Below are 14193 nucleotides of genomic sequence, written 5' to 3'. Positions count from 1 at the left end.
CCAGGCCTGGGCAAGGCAGGATCTTGTGAACAACAGACACTTTCCTTTGACGTTTGCCTACTTCAAAGGAAGAAAGGGTTATAAGTGGTGAACCCAAAACCCCAGATTTTCAGGTTACTGCCGGAACCAAGAGGAACGTCTGCTAAGAGGAAGAACTGAAGAGCTGGAGGAGGAGCACTGCTCCTTTGCCTGTGACTGCTTTGCTGGGTTCGCCTGCAGTTGCTCCTTCTGCCTGAAAGAGGACAACGACTGGACTTTGTGATATATTCCTAATTGTGAAATGTCTCCAAGGGCTTGGACTGAGCTTTCCTCCTGTTTTGAAGTCTCAGGGCCATCAAAGACTTCCACAGCCAGCCAGCACCTGGACTCTCTTCTGAGACTCCTACCCTGCTAAGTGGTGCCCTATCCAGTCCCTGGGCCCTTGAAAGGTGAAGATGGTAGAACAAGGACTGAAATCCACACACAGGAAGCTGTGCAGGGAAAACTTCAACGCACTACCTGCATCACAGCTGGAGACATGAAGCAGCAGCCACTTGCGGCTGCTGAAAACGAAGCAAACCCCAAGCAGGGCGGTTTTACATCACCCTGCGGCCGGATTTCACAACCACCAAAATCAACATGAACCTGCGCAGATCTGAGGTGCCCCGTCCATAAATCGATGCATTGTTCTCTTGCAGAAGAGTAAAACAACACATTGCCTACCCGACCGGAGAAGAAATGACATACGGCCTCACTTGCAAGTGAGGAACTGATGCATCGCTGACTTATCCGATGCACGCTCGCCTGTGTGGCTTTATTTTTGATGCAAACCAGGTACTTTGTTTAACAACAACATTTCCATTGTTTTCTATGGAGTAAGATTCTATTATTTTAAACATTCATAACTTTACTTGTTTATTTTGGATTTTTGTTGTTTTGGTCTTGTTTGATTTAGATAAATTGTGCCTATTTTTCTAAACTGGTGTGGTGTCCATTTTGTAGTGTTTTCACTGTGTTACTGTGTGTGTTGGTACAAATACTTGACACTTTGCCTTTGAGATAAACCTGACTGCTTGTGCCAAGCTACAAAGGGGGTGAGCAGGGGTTGTCCTAGTATTGTAACTCCCTTACCATGACTAGAGTGAGGGTCCCTGCCTGGACAGAGTGCAAACTGACTTCCACTTCTAACACTTGCACTGTGGCGCAAACATGTGTGTGCGGCGCAGCCCAGCTAAAATGAGTGCCTACGCTAGAAAGAGAGATGAAGAAAGCTATATCTCTGTAGATTTGGTACTCTACTACTCCCTCCTTGTCATGCAACACTGCAAGCATTTTTGGTTGCTGCACTGCATTGGGTGACAGATAAATCTGGCCCTGTGTGAACTATCCATTGCTGGCTTGTGACATTTCAAACTGGTTCTGGTTTAATGCTAACCATTTTCACATGAGACAAGTAACCAAAAACCTCTATCCTTGTTCAAGTTAATCCATATATATGTCAGAGTTTTTCATTGTCTCTAAAAGCTACCTTTTGTATTTACTTTTACATTCAAAGTAAGTTGCTTCTAGTGCTTTATTACCTCTGATCTTAACTGCCATATGCCCATATACACTGCCCTTAAGGACGTTTCCTGAATTTTGCACCATTTTTAGAGAAACACTTTCCCAGGGCAAAACTTTTATTACTTGTTTTAGTCACTCATTTTTTAACAGATCATTTTGTGTGAGAAATTGCCACACAATGTTTTTGCAGGTACTCACAATCCGATCTGTTAATACAGCCCAAATTAGCTGAATTCACCAAATTAAAGTTGTCTCCAGAAGTCTTGGTACTGTATTTGTAGGGATGAGCTGACTTCAGAGGATCAAAAAGTGTGTCTCGTCTTCTTATTCTTTGTGATCTCACTGATCTGGATTTTCAGCCTGCTACAATGTGCCAAAGCAGGCACTGGTACCCACCTGGGTATAGTAGTCATTCCTCCAGATGGTAATTTATGATCAGACTGATATGTGTGTGTAATCTTTAAATGTATAACTAAGTGTTCTTTTTTTACCATGATTATAAATATGAATTTAATGTGCTCGATTAACCCCCTACCCTGATATCTATCATCCAAATACCTTAACCTCTTAAGTGCAGGTATCTGCACATGGCCGACAGCCCCACTCCTTCCCCAGTGCTTCTGTGGCCATTGGCCTACACTGGGGATCGTTAGAAAGGCCCCTCTGGTGGTTTGCAAAAAATGGTTTCCTATTTTTCTGCAGCTCAGGATGCCCAGGAAGAGCATCCCAAGCAGCCTGAGTGTTTTTTTAATTTGTAGTGATGATCACTTGCAAGGCACTCTGGCATCATCACTTCTAAAAGTGAAAGCAAAGGAGGTGTTGTTGGAAATGGGAGAATTGCCCCAGATATGCCCCCAGTGGGTAGAAAGCACACCAGACACCAGGGATTTTGCCCTTGGAGCAAAAGAAAGCGGTGCTGGTGTGGTCACTGCCAGAGTGCAATACCTGCATCACTCTCTTTTGCCCAAAGTCAAAATCCCTGGGGCAAAGTCAGGGTGTGGACAATGCCAGTGCCCCCCCCTCCCCCCTCCATCCCTCCAGGGTCAGACAAGCGATTTGCCTTCAGGTTGCAAATACGTAGTTTTTTTTTCTTTTCAAAGTGTGATGTTTGCAAGGGCTTCTGGAATAATTACCTAGTGAAAGCCACACAAGTTATGCACCCCTATACTCCCCTGATTGTCATGTTTTCAGAAAAGCGTAAGTTTGCTACCTTTCCCTATCTGCAGGCTGAGCTAGGGCTCAAAATCCACAACTACACACTTTGCAAAAAAGAGTCAGTTTTGTGTGGAAAAATGTCAAGTACCAATATTGCGCTTTGTGCTATTTCCTGTCTAGGCCTACCCACATTAATGAGGTGCTATTTTTATTGGGTGGCTTGGGGGAATGCTGGGTGAAAGGAAGTTTGTGGTTCCCTACAGATTCCAGAACTTTCCATAACAGGAATGTGAGGAAAATTAGTTTTTTAGTCAAAGTATGGAATCTGCAATGGATTCTGGGTAAAGAAATATGGTGGGGCCACTCAAGTCACCACACCCTGAATTCCCTCAGATGAATAGTTTTAAAAAATGCCCAAGTTTGCCAGATATCCCTAGGTGCCAGCTGAGCTAGGGCCGAAATTTCACAGCTAACCCCCTTGTAAAAAAGGTCAGTTTTGAGTGGAATAATGTGGTGTGTTCATGTTGAGTTTTGGGCCCTTTCCTTTTGTGGGTACCAGGCCACCCGCCCACCTACTCAAGTAAGGGGTCATATTTATCAGAAGACATGTGGGAGCATGGGATAGTAGAACATTTATTATTAAAAAAATTGAATTGCTCCATTTGTGCCTTTCAAATGTATGCCAGTGTGTAAGAAAAAAGACATTTTGAAAAATACCCCCAAATCATCTGCTAGTATGGATACCAACAAATTCAGAGATGTAAAAATAACCAATGCTCCTAAACTCCACATATATCTTGTGTCCATCTTAGAAACAGAAGGTTCTTTGATACCCATTTTTCACTCTACACATTTCACCATATATATATTTGTCCATACTCGGTACACAATGAAAACCATTGTCTGGAGCAGGTCAGTTGTTGAATCTGGGTACTTTGGTTTTTGGAGGATCTGTAAATCATATATATTCGATCAACTAGAAGGGTCTAGCAGCTACACAAAAAAGTTACAGATGAAAATGTTGTCATAAGTGGCTGATTTTTCCTACTCATTTTCAATATTTCTTTATTTTTACAGGCTCTGTAGGAAAACCTTGAAGGATCTACACATATGAACTCTTGCTGAATCCTAGTGTTTATCTACTTTTCAGAAATGTATAGGCTTATTAGATCACCAATTAATTTCGCACTGGTTCCCACCACAAACTGAAATTAGGGTGAGCGTACAAAAAAATGAAAATGGGCTACGTCTTTAAGAGATGCCACAACTGTGGTAAAAATTTGTTTTTTTTATTCAGCTCTGCATATTCTTGAAAACTGGTACGATGGTAACTCTAGCACAGTAAACCATTTGCAGATACTATTCTTAGGAAACAAAACAGACATCTTTATCCAGAACACTTTTCTCTTACTTTCTCCCCAAAAATCAAACTTTAGCTATATTTTGCCTATTTGTCTGTCCTCTCCAGGGAATTCCACAATGCCTGGATACTTTTGCAATCCCCAGGATGTTAGAAAAAAATGAAACAAATTCGGCATGGATACCTTATGTGGATAAAAAGTTATAGAGCCCTAAGTGCAAACCACCCCAAACAGCCAAAAAAAGGCTCAGCTTTGGTGGTGGCGTACAGCCCTGCAGTTGGTTAATAGCACTGAATGGAATGCATTTAGTAATGTAGAATCTCTTGTACAAGATCTATCAGTAATGGTAATGAATTGTGGTGCACTGTATATTGTTTAAACTACCTGGATATTATAATCAGTTTACATTTATAACAGTTAGGTAGTCGGTTAACATGGATATCCCATGTAGCCTTAGGGCCCTCCGTAGCGGGCTATACCGGCCATTAATGGCCCGCCCCAGTGTTAAAGGCCTGTCCCAAAGGGAGTGGGACTTTAATTGCCGGTATAGCCCAGTGACGAAGGGATATACGACTATTAGAACATTCAGTCACTAGAGGGCAGAATGTTCTATTAAATAAAACAAAGTGCTCATGGAGCCTGAGGGGATTAACCTCTTAGCTGCTGGGCCTTCCCCCCCCCCGTGCTGAGCCCTTTTTTGGCTATTTGGGGTAGTTTGCGCTTAGGCCTTCATAACTTTTTGTCCACATAAGCTATCCACGCCAAATTTGCGTCCTTTTTTTCCAACATCCTAGAGATTCTAATGGTACCCAGAGTTTGTGGTTTCCCCTGGAGGAGACCAAGAAAATAGCCAAAATAGAGTGAAAATTTCGTTTTTTCCAAACAAATGGGAAAAAAGGGCTGCAGAAGAAGGCTTGTGGTTTTTTCCCTGAAAATGCCATCAACAAAGGGTTTCTGGTGCTGAAATCACTATCTTCCCACCTTTCAGGAACGGGCAGACTTGAATCAGAAAACCACATTTTGCAACACAAATTTGGCATTTTACTGGGACATACCCCATTTTTACTATTTTTGGTGCTTTCAGCCTCCTTCCAGTTAGTGACAGGAATGGGTGTGAAACCAATGCTGGATGCCAGAAAGCTAAACATTTCTGAAAACAAGACAAAATTCTGAATTTAGCAAGGGGTCATTTGTGTAGATCCCACAAGGTTTTCCTACCGAAAATAACAGCTGAAATAAAAAATATTGAAATTGAGCTTAAAACAACAGCCATTTTTCTTTATGTTTTGCTCTGTAACTTTTTCCTGCGATGTCAGATTTCTGAAAGCAATATACTGTTTTGTCTGCTGGACTCTTCTGGTTGCGGGGATATAAAGGGCTTGTAGGTTCATCAAGAACCATAGGTACCCAGAGCCAATAAATGAGCTGCACCCTGCAGTTGGTTTTCATTCTATACTGGGTATACAGCAATTCATTTGCTGAAATATGAAGAATGAAAAATAGGTATCAAGAAAACCTTTGCATTTCCAAAATGGGCTCAAGATAAGGTTTTGAGGAGCAGTGGTTATTTGCACATCTCTGAATACCGGGGTGCCCATACTAGCCTGTGAATTGCAGGGCATTTCTCAAATAGACGTCTTTTTTACCCACTCTCTTATATTTGGAAGGAAAAAATGTAGAGAAAGATAAGGGGCAATCATACTTGTTTTACTATTCTATGTTCCCCCAAGTCTCCCGATAAAAATGATACCTCACTTGTGTGGGTAGGCCTAGCGCCCGAGACAGGAAATGCCCCAAAACACAACGTGGACACATCCCATTTTTTTGACAGAAAACAGAGCTGTTTTTTGCAAAGTGCCTAGCTGTGGATTTTGGCCTCTAGCTCAGCCGGCACCTAGGGAAACCTACCAACCCTGTGCATTTTTTAAAACTAGAGACCTAGGGGAATCCAAGATGGGGTGACTTATGGGGCTCTGACCAGGTTCTGTTCCCCAGAATCCTTTGCAAACCTCAAAATGTGGCTAAAAAAACACATTTTCCTCTCATTTCGGTGACAGAAAGTTCTGGAATCTGAGAGGAGCCACAAATTTCCTTCCACCCAGCGTTCCCCCAAGTCTCCCGATAAAAATTATACCTCACTTGTGTGGGTAGGCCTAGCGCTCGTGACAGGAAATGCCCCAAAACACAACATGGACACATCACATTTTTTGACATACTACAGAGCTGTTATTTGCAAAGTGCCTACCTGTAGATTCTGGCCTCTAGCTCAGCCGGCACATAGGGAAACCTACCAAACCTGTGCATTTTTTAAAACTAGAGACCTAGGGGAATCCAAGATGGGGTGACTTGTGGGGCTCTGACCAGGTTCTGTTACCCAGAATCCTTTGCAAACCTAAAAAACGTGGCTAAAAAAACACGTTTTCCTCACATTTCAGAGACAGAAAGTTCTGAAATCTGAGAGGAGCCACAAATTTCCTTCCACCCAGCGTTCCCCCAAGTCTCCCGATAAAAATAATAACTCACTTGTGTGGGTAGGCCTAGCGCCCGCGACAGGAAATGCCCCAAAATTCAACGTGGACACATCCCATTTTTTGACAGAAAACAGAGCTGTTTTTTTCAAAGTGCCTACCTGTAGATTTTGGCCTCTAGCTCAGCCGGCACATAGGGAAACCTACCAAACCAGGGCATTTGTGAAAACTAGAGACCTAGGTGAATCCAAGATGGGGTGACTTGTGGGGCTCTGACCAGGTTCTGTTACCCAGAATCCTTTGCAAACCTAAAAAACGTGGCTAAAAAAACACGTTTTCCTCACATTTCAGAGACAGAAAGTTCTGAAATCTGAGAGGAGCCACAAATTTCCTTCCACCCAGCGTTCCCCCAAGTCTCCCGATAAAAATAATAACTCACTTGTGTGGGTAGGCCTAGCGCCCGAGACAGGAAATGCCCCAAAACACAACGTGGACACATCCCATTTTTTTGACAGAAAACAGAGCTGTTTTTTGCAAAGTGCCTAGCTGTGGATTTTGGCCTCTAGCTCAGCCGGCACCTAGGGAAACCTACCAACCCTGTGCATTTTTTAAAACTAGAGACCTAGGGGAATCCAAGATGGGGTGACTTATGGGGCTCTGACCAGGTTCTGTTCCCCAGAATCCTTTGCAAACCTCAAAATGTGGCTAAAAAAACACATTTTCCTCTCATTTCGGTGACAGAAAGTTCTGGAATCTGAGAGGAGCCACAAATTTCCTTCCACCCAGCGTTCCCCCAAGTCTCCCGATAAAAATTATACCTCACTTGTGTGGGTAGGCCTAGCGCTCGTGACAGGAAATGCCCCAAAACACAACATGGACACATCACATTTTTTGACATACTACAGAGCTGTTATTTGCAAAGTGCCTACCTGTAGATTCTGGCCTCTAGCTCAGCCGGCACATAGGGAAACCTACCAAACCTGTGCATTTTTTAAAACTAGAGACCTAGGGGAATCCAAGATGGGGTGACTTGTGGGGCTCTGACCAGGTTCTGTTACCCAGAATCCTTTGCAAACCTAAAAAACGTGGCTAAAAAAACACGTTTTCCTCACATTTCAGAGACAGAAAGTTCTGAAATCTGAGAGGAGCCACAAATTTCCTTCCACCCAGCGTTCCCCCAAGTCTCCCGATAAAAATAATAACTCACTTGTGTGGGTAGGCCTAGCGCCCGCGACAGGAAATGCCCCAAAATTCAACGTGGACACATCCCATTTTTTGACAGAAAACAGAGCTGTTTTTTTCAAAGTGCCTACCTGTAGATTTTGGCCTCTAGCTCAGCCGGCACATAGGGAAACCTACCAAACCAGGGCATTTGTGAAAACTAGAGACCTAGGTGAATCCAAGATGGGGTGACTTGTGGGGCTCTGACCAGGTTCTGTTACCCAGAATCCTTTGCAAACCTAAAAAACGTGGCTAAAAAAACACGTTTTCCTCACATTTCAGAGACAGAAAGTTCTGAAATCTGAGAGGAGCCACAAATTTCCTTCCACCCAGCGTTCCCCCAAGTCTCCCGATAAAAATAATAACTCACTTGTGTGGGTAGGCCTAGCGCCCGCGACAGGAAATGCCCCAAAATTCAACGTGGACACATCCCATTTTTTGACAGAAAACAGAGCTGTTTTTTTCAAAGTGCCTACCTGTAGATTTTGGCCTCTAGCTCAGCCGGCACCTGGGGAAACCTAGCAAACCAGCGCATTTTTGAAAACTAGAAACCCAGGGGAATCCAGGATGAGGTGACTTGTGGGGCTCTGACCAGGTTCTGTTACCCAGAATCCTTTGCAAACCTCAAAATGTGGCTAAAATAACACGTTTTCCTCACATTTCGGTGACAGAAAGTTCTGGAATCTGAGAGGAGCCACAAATTTCCTTCCACCCAGCATTCCCCCAAGTCTCCCGATAAAAAGGATACCTCACTTGTGTGGGTAGGCCTGGTGCCCGCGACAGGAATAGATCACACAACGGTCAATGTTGGTCCTTACATGAGGCAGCTGTTGACCCTGGGGTGATCCATTCCTGACGCAGGCACTAGGTGGCACTAGGTGTAGACACTCAAGTGGGGTAGTGTTTTTATCAGGACAGGTGATGAGTCACTGGGTGGTAGGAATTTTGTGGATCCCAGCATATTCCTGTAGTTTGTGTGACAGAAATGCGAGTTTTTATTCAACATTTCAGCTTTGCAGGGTATTCTGAGTAAGAAAACTTTGGGGAATCCACGCAAGTCACACCTCTGTGGTCTCCCCCGAATGTCTAGTTCCCAGAAATGTTTGGGTTTAGTGTGTTTCTCTATATGGCCGCCGAGCCCAGGACCAAAAACACAGGTGCCTGCCTTACAAAACCAGTTTGTTTTGCCATAGATAATTTTGATGTCTCCACAATACGATTTGGGTGGTGGAATTTGAGGCTGAACTAAATTGGGGAGCTCCCAAGAGAGCACTCTCTCTCTCTCTCTGCTTGCCGGCGCATTCACCTGCTCTCTGGGTTGGGCTAACCCACTATTACCCAGTTGCACAAACAGCTTGCGAAAGGACAGCAGGACTGTCCTCATCACCTCCCTCATAATGTACTGGAAGAGGAGTTATTGAATGGGACTCCGACGACTGAAAAATCACTCCCAGAGTCTGCGCCATTGTCCTATCCCTCAGATGCTGTCTCAGTATCTGATGTCTCAGTCTCTGATCCTATGTCAGAGCTGTCTTCTATAACCCGAGTGCCGGCAGCAGTCATCAATCAAGATGCCATCTCTGCTATTGGCTAAACTGTTGCTCTAAAACACTAGCCTACGTAGACAGTCACAAAATCGATGGTGTGTGTGAGATACGTGCAACAGTAGAGGCCACCTTACCTGCGCTTCTTCCCTCAATCAGCACGTTCTTTCAAGACACTCAAAAAACACCTTGTCACATACCATTCGTCACAGCCTCTAGGACCTCCTGCGCCCAGTACAACAATCATTATTGGTGCTCCCAGTCCCTCCTCCTCGGATTCCCTCATTACCACCCAGCAAAAGTGCCCTTCATCTCTCCATAGCCGCCCTCCACCCCGCACATACATTTCATTGGTATTATAGCGCAGGTAATGGCTGACTTTACTAATGTACTCAGCTATTTACATAAAATACAGATTTGCTCTTTGAAGTAGGCATATAAACCTTCTGCGCTTCTTTATGGCACTAAAACTGCCAGTAGACAAGTCTGCTCCTTTTGTAGCAGAAACATAGTCACAGAACTTACTTGACTTTTTTATTGCTGCCTAAAAGCTACAGTTGAAAAGCGTCAGTTGAAGTATGTGCATTGCTTTGAAGACGCAAGCTGCAACTGCAAGACAACTGGCGGCAAATCTATATATATATATATATATATATATATATATATATATATATATATATATATTTATCACTTTTATATGTGGGTCTGGTTTTCCTGGGGGACGATCGCAGCCCCCAGGGAAATCACACACATATTGACAAAAGTGATATATATATGACAGCCAACCACCTGAAACTCAACTCAAGCAAAACCGAAATAATCCTCTTTGGACCACACAAAAACACCTGGGACCCCTCATGGTGGCCCACCACGCTAGGCCCTGCATCCACCCCGGCCAACCACGCACGCAACCTCGGCATCATCCTAGACTCCTCCCTCTCGATGACCCAACAAATCAACACTCTCACCTCCTCATGCTTCAACACACTCCGTATACTGAAAAAAACATTCAAATGGATCCCCACAGAGACCAGAAAAACTGTCACTCACGCACTCATCAGCAGCAGACTTGATTACGGAAATGCCCTCTACGCAGGCACCACTCTAAAACTCAAGCGCAAACTACAGCGCATCCAGAACTCAGCAGCACGATTCATCCTCGACCTCCCCCGACACGAACACATCTCTCCACACCTCAAATCCCTCCACTGGCTCCCCATTGACAAAAGGATCACCTTCAAGATTCTCATCCTCGCACACAAATCACTCCACAACACAGGCCCTGCCTACCTCAACGATAGTCACCTTCCACACCCCCACACGAAACCTCCGCTCAGCTGACCTATCTCTCGCCTCTGTCCCCCGCATCAAACACACCACCACCGGGGGCAGATCCTTCTCCTACCTTGCATTCAAAACCTGGAATGCCCTCCCAACCCACCTTCGCAAGACCCAAAACCTACTTCTTTTCAGGAAGGGCCTCAAAATCTGGCTTTTCGAACAGTGATACTCCCAGCCCCTTTCCCCCCCAGTCCCCCCCCAGCGCCTTGAGACCCTCACGGGTGAGTAGCGCGCTTTATAAATCTCTTTGATTGATTGATTGATATATATATAGATCTATCTCTATATATATCTATCTACATAGATATATCTATAGATATATCCATGTACATAGATATATCTACATAGATATATCTATCTACATATATATATATATATATATATATATATATATATGTATATATATATATATATATATATTTTTTTTTTTTGTTGTTGTATGGTTTCCTTGGGGGCCAGAATGGCCCCCAGGGAAACCCTACAACATCTAAAAAAAATATTGCCCCCACAGCTGCGATCGGGGGGCCAGGAAACACTTTCAGGAAGGCCTCATAAGAAAGGGGAGACTCTCCCCTTTCTTATGAGGCCTTCCTGAACGTGAGGAAGGCCGTTTTCCCCATCAGAGCAGGAAGCGGCCGCAAGGCTGCTTCCTGCTCCTGTGGGGAAATCAACTTTGTTACGTCAGCGCACCGCCACAAAGGGGCGGGTGGGGGGCGGCGGTGGACACGGAAGCTTCCGTGTCTCCCTGGGTTATAAAAACAATACAAATAAATCCTTGGGTGCGATGCACCCGAAGATTTATTAACCCCCTCCCTGGTGTCAGCCACTGGTCGTGACCTGCACCAGGGAGGTAGTGCGGGCGTCGGCCAGTGTCCGACGCCGCAGTGAAGGGGTTAAAAACCAGTCAATAAAAACCCAGAGCACTCCATTATCTCCAATGGAGCTCCCAACATTCCAATGTACTTCAGGTCAACCAAAGTGTCCTTTTCACAGCAGTTCACCTTAGATACCTAAACAATCTGAGATACATAAACAATCGTACGTTCTAATTTCCAGTTTAGCTCACTCCATATAATTTGAGTGCCTAATAAATATTGTGTCAGGGTGATACTGGCTGAAACTAAGAGCCTGATTTAGAGTTTGTTGGATGCAGATGTGCAGTTATAAACATCTAAATACCCGTCTGAGACAATGGAGGCCCGTCAGTTAGATTAAGAGTATGACAGTTTGTCCATCAACCATCCAACTCCCTCACTGCATGTTTCTTACTACTTTGATGTCAATATACACTAAACTCAATGGAGAGAGCAATAGAAAGCCACCACTCTGTCCACCATATTTAGAGTATGATTTCTGTTGATGTAAAAATGGTGGTTCCTCCTCCACACATGTGATGGAGGGAAAACAGCACAAATAGCCAAATCCATCCCACAACACAAAACACAAAACCTACTCTAGGCTGCTCCATGCCCTGGAACACTATCTGGCAGTTGTTGATAAACAAAACACAATGCACAACAAAATAGAGGATAAGTACGCATTTTTAAATAATTTTAAATGGACCGTGTTAACCACCAATGGCATGAAACTTAATGTTAGGTAAACCAAACTATATGTAATAGAAACTTACCCTGTCTGCCTGTCCGGCCACCTGTGTCACATGACATACTTTTATTAAATGGTCACTTAATGCATTGTTAGTACCCCAGCAGCTCAAGTCACTAAGTGCATGCCCGTTTTTAGTAAACTACATAGCCAGACAAACATAATGTAAACAATCTGTAACAAGCTATGTTACAATTTTACCAGAGAAATATATACTAATATACCCAAAATGTTTCAACATGCAACTATTCTGAGCCAAGCCTTCCTCCCATTTACCCGCTCATCGCACACTCCACAATCATATGGGCCAAGACTGTACCCAAAGCATACATTTCCACTAACCAGACACAGATATGTTTTATCATTAAAATTAGAACATATTATCAAGTGCAGGACACACACTCACATGCTGAACTTGCATGCACATACTTTCTTACATAATGTATGTCATGGACTATATGAGAAGTCCAATATCTGAAGGTATTCCTACATGAAATCAACAAAGTAACAAATTAAATATAGTCACACACATTCCTATTGTGTATTGCAAATGTTATAATATATTTCATGGCACGGTTGTTATGACAACCAGTTGTCATGACAAGGAGAGGGGAGTATGTAAAATGTTGGTGGAAAAGCAATTGAAGGTTGTGTTGACCTGAAGCTTCGGCTGGCTGTTGAGCTTCATACTGAAACAAAAGTATTATGATATTAAGAAACTGAAGCTCACTTGTTTAATGAAGATAGGATGTTTTAGTGGCGACGAGGATGGGATATATTGAAGACAGACAGCCCAATTAAAATTAAAAAGAATGTCCAGCTAATATCATTGCCATGTCGTAAAGGTCAGCGGATGCTTATTGTGTGGACTTATCAGTTGTTAAGGTACAATGAAACTGGTGTTTGCGTTGCTGTGAATCTAATCTGGGTGCAATAAGCATTAAACATCCCAGCGACTTTAAACATTAATTTGGGTGATCGGCACCCTGGTGTGTATAGAGATGACGTTCAGCATGCATTGAACTCTGCTGCATTATCGTGTTGTTCTGAACAGACCGTGAAATACATTCTTCTTCTCAGGCAAGCAGACACAGCATAAAAAGCCTGTAAATATATTTAATTGATTTCTCTTTGTGACGATTAACTTTGAAGAGTCATTTTCAGCCGAGACTGTGCTGATAGTATAACCACTGTAGCAATAGCGTTAAGAACAGTATGTGCCATACAGCATGAGAAGATGGCATGCGTGAGGTGAAAAGCCTGTCAGTATATTTAATTGATTTGTCTTTGTGACAATAAACTTTGGAGAGACGTTTTCAACCGAGACTGTGCTGAGAATGTAAAGATTGGTATGCGCGATCCAGCATGAGGAGACGGTATGTGTGAAACACACAAGGAGCAGCATTAGAAAGGAGAAACAATTCTTATTGTGGCAATATTGAAATGAGTGAACTTTAAAAAAAAAAGAAAAATGGACAGATTTGCCTATTGAATCAGTGTGCGAAGGAAGTTGAGTTTGGTTGACACAGAAGAATTTTCCTGTTACTGTTTTCTCTCCTGGAGCTGCATTACTTAAAGATGGGACAAAACATTGGATAGAAAGGGAGGTAGGACTCCATCAACATTGAAAGAAAACATCCAGAGAAGACTATACTTAACATGGAAGAAGGACTAGTGTATTTAAACCAAAATACAACGCTGTACAGCTCATACTAAAATTGAAGAAGAAATAAAACACCGGTGACAACTTTATTTGTGTTAATTTTTTATTTAAAATTTATGTTAAAAAAATGTTTTGTTAAATTCTGGTATATAAGTATACACTGAATAGTAACAATGCAGTTGATTTTATCACAGCGTACCTTCTTAGATAGTACTGGCGATCCGATAATGCAATGGGAGGATTCACAAGAAGCATTGTAGACGTATTTGGAAGCAATTGATGGATGTGTTTTA

Source organism: Pleurodeles waltl, chromosome 10 (genome assembly GCF_031143425.1).
Source record: "Pleurodeles waltl isolate 20211129_DDA chromosome 10, aPleWal1.hap1.20221129, whole genome shotgun sequence".
Classification (NCBI taxonomy): Eukaryota; Metazoa; Chordata; class Amphibia; order Caudata; family Salamandridae; genus Pleurodeles; species Pleurodeles waltl.
This window is presented reverse-complemented; position numbering follows the sequence as displayed.